At 39.4% G+C, this 3,756-nt stretch overlaps 1 non-coding gene across 1 annotated transcript; it reads left to right on the plus strand.

Annotated features, from left to right (window-relative positions):
* Positions 1–1,732: 1,732 nt before the first annotated feature.
* On the plus strand, positions 1,733–1,839 carry LOC133095784 (U6 spliceosomal RNA). The gene has a single exon (XR_009701648.1). It is a non-coding gene; the product is annotated as a U6 spliceosomal RNA (small nuclear RNA).
* The last annotated feature ends 1,917 nt before the right edge of the window (positions 1,840–3,756 follow it).

A 3,756-nucleotide genomic window follows, 5' to 3' on the forward strand; every position in this document is an offset into this window, starting at 1 on the left:
GCACTTTTCTAATTAGATCAATAAACAAATATACTAAAGAAATGCTGTCTGTGCAAGCTTTTGCTAGCTGTGCATCTAAAGACTGCCCTGGAGACCCTCACTTTAATCAGATTCAGCAGGGGGTCTACACACTTTCATTGCAGAATTTTTCAGTGTCCCACTTCAGACGTGAATTTAGGAAACTATCTAATACATGATGTCACAATGAAGCATATAAAAATATAGATTTATTTTTTGTCATTTGGACTAGATCCTCACTGAAGCTCTGCTTTTCGTATATTTATTCCTCAAATTTAGGGAATTCACTCTTGTTTGTCACAACATTGTTGATAAGAGTAAAAATTGGCAATAGCTAGGATGTGAAAACATAGACTGGTGGTTAATCCATAGGACAGAATGCAGCCCTTTAACCTCTAGACCTGTGTGTATACTGACACTGAAAAACCAGTTGGTAGGAGGATACATACTTTACGAAGTTATTTTTGAATACATATTTGATTAGAAATAAGGGTGGGCTATTAAGAGTGTTCACATAGTTTACATCTGAATTATGGGAATATGATGATTTTTTTCATATATGAATACTCTGTTTTCTGAATACCGGTAAATCACTGGTATATGAGTAATGAGCATAATTAAAACTAAATAAAATAATATAAACTTGAAGGTGGAAATTATTTTCTGTTATAGCAGAGAATTGCTACTAACCCTAGTGTGCAGTGGACCCGGAAAGCAACTCAAAGTGGCAGGAGGTGCTGGAACCCTGGAGACCCAGTTCTGCTCCCTCATTTCATGATGAGGAAATCAAAGCCCTTCAAGCCAAATGTCTTGCTCTAAGCCCTATGGTTCATTAGTGCAGTAACCGGGTTTCCTGACTCACATTTGAATAGCTTTCACATGCCTCACAGTCTTAATGAGAACTGCTCACTTAAGTCCATCAACTTTGTGGCTCGCACACAGCTAGAACACTTTGAAGAACACAGAATAACTTTTAAATGCAATCAGTACTCACGAACAAAAAGGTGGAAAATTTTTGGATATTCCTGGCAGCAGCCAGGCTTGACTTGTGAGGCTGACACGTCTGGGGTTGGGCTGGGACAGCTGGATGACTGGATCCTCTCTCCACCCAGTCTCATCCTCCAGCAGGATGGTGCAAGCTTGTGCATGTGGCTCCATCAACAGTGAGTAAACAGACACCAAAAAAGAAAAAAAAAGATGAAAGCTTGTCATTTGTGACAACATGGATGGACCTTGAGGGCATCATGCTAGGTGGAATAAGTCAGACAGAGAAAGACAAATACCATATGACTTCACACATGTAGGGAATATAAAAAAACAAAATTAATGAACAATCCAAACCAAAACAGACACATAAATACAGAGAACAGAGTAGTGGTTACCAGAGGGGGAGGGGAGTGAGGTAGGGCAAAAAGTAAAGGGTATTAACTGTAGGGTGATGGATGGAAACAATTTTTGGCGGAGAGCAAGCTGTCGGATATACAGAGGTAGAAATATAATGTTGTACACATGAAACTTACGTACCTCAATAACATATAAATCTTTTTAAAAAGTGGGTGAGTTTCTCCGCTAAGAAAGGGAAGGTTGGATAGTTCCAGAAATTTACCAAAGCCTGCACCAAACTATGGCTGGGAAGTGTGTGTGTGCAAGTGTCATAAGAGCATTGGTTATAATTCAGAAGAAGATTCTCGGAAGTTTAAAAGAATGAGGACAAGTGCTTTCTTCAGCAGCACATGTACTAAAATTGGAACCATCCAGGGAAGATTACCATGGCCCCTGTGCAAGGATGACAGGAAAATTCGTGTAGCATTCCATATTTTTATATAAAATAGATAATCAACAAGGACCTACTGTATAGCACAGGGAACTCTACTCAACACTCTGTAATAACCTATATGGGAAAAGAATCCAAAAAAGAATAGATATATGTACATGTATAACTGAATCACTTTGCTGTACACCTGAAACTAACACAACGTTGTTAATCACCTATACTCCAATATAAAATTAAAAAAAAAAAAAGAATGAGGACGAGATCTCCAAGACCCTTTCCAGCTCTGTAATCCTATTAAAAAATAAATATCGATAAAAGTCTTAGCAAAACAAACAAAACAAAACAGAAAAAAACAGTAAGTGGAAATGTGAGACCTCTTAAAGACCAGGGATGAAACTGGTACACTGCTATTTTCATCACATTACTAGTCAAAGTCAATGGCAAAGCCAGCCCAGATGCAAGGGATAAGGAAACAGATTCTGCTTCTTGATGGGAGGAGCTACAAAGAATTGTGGCCATGTTTGCTATCTATTACAACTACATAAGGAAAGAGATCACTTCCAACAAGAATAACCTAGTATGACCCTGTATTCTTCAGGGTACCCAGACTCTAAAGATGAGCTTACATATGAAGATGGACCAGTTAAATAGCATATAAGAATTAAATCCCAGACTTGGGATTTGGACTTGGGCAGAACAAAGGCAGAACTGAGACCCTTAGCTGTGATTCTTCACCACTCAACTCAAAAGAGCAGCTCTTCCAAGTTGTTATTCATATGCCCAAACCAAATATTACCAAGTACCTTCCTTTGAGCCCCCCTAGCAATACATGTGTCATCTGCAATAGTCCTTATCTTACCCTACTATGTAGTAAAATCATTCTTCTACCTTGATCCCCTAGTCTAAATTTAGGCTACTTGAGGACAGGCACTGCAACTTGTCAATCATTACATCTCCTAAGCATCAGGCACAGGAAGCACACTGGAATACACTTGCTACACTTGAAGACATTTGCATGGATATTTATAACTAAATTTGGTCTGTAGTTTTTTTTTCTATTGTGCTAGCTTTGGCAGACTTTTGAAAGAATGTGTATCTGCCTGATAAAAATAATTTGGAAACTTTCTGTTTTGTACCATTAAATCATTCAAATATGGTAAATTATATGGCACATTCATGTAGGCATCTTGGATTGAAAGTGTATGGCTTGCTGCTCCACTAATCACCCTAGTTGCACCTTAGCCATTTTCTTTTTTGTTTCGTTTTGTTTTTTAAAGTATTTATTTATTTGGCTGTGTCGGGTCTTAGTTGTGGCACGCAGGATCTTTGTTGCGGAATGTAGGATCTTTTTAGTTGCAGCATACAGAATCTTTAGTTGCGGCATGTGAACTCTTAGTTGCGGCATGCATGTGGGATCTACTTCCCTGACCAGGGATCGAACCTGGGCCCCCTGCATTGGGAGTGTGGAGTCTCAGCCACTGGACCACCAGGGAAGTCGCCACTACTACCTCATTTTAAACAAATAGAGCCCATTAAACAAGGAAACCATTTTCATGAGGACATGTTTCTCATGACGTCTTGTTACTCGATGCACAGTGCCAAACAAACCGAAATGTCAGAGTTTGGAGCAGAGAAAGTTTTATTGCAGGGCCATGTAAGGAGATGGGTGGCTTGTGCCCCCCAAACCCCAAACTCCTCGAAGGGTTTCAGCAAAGCACTTTTAAAGGCAAGGTGAGGGAGGGGCGTGGTCAGTTGTTAAACTTCTTGGTGTCAGAATCCTTTGTTCTTACATCTGTCCGTGTAGGTCAGGTCATGATGTTCCTGTAAACCTCCAACAAGACAAATGTTGTTCTCTGTTCTGCCACTTTTTATCTCTATATGTGAATGGACTCTTAAAGGTCTAAAGCCTTGAGAATGAGTTATCCTGTTTATTGCAGGCTATAGGCAACATCCTTTTTTTAAAA

The sequence above is a fragment of the Eubalaena glacialis genome, chromosome 7 (genome assembly GCF_028564815.1).
Source record: "Eubalaena glacialis isolate mEubGla1 chromosome 7, mEubGla1.1.hap2.+ XY, whole genome shotgun sequence".
Classification (NCBI taxonomy): domain Eukaryota; kingdom Metazoa; phylum Chordata; class Mammalia; order Artiodactyla; family Balaenidae; genus Eubalaena; species Eubalaena glacialis.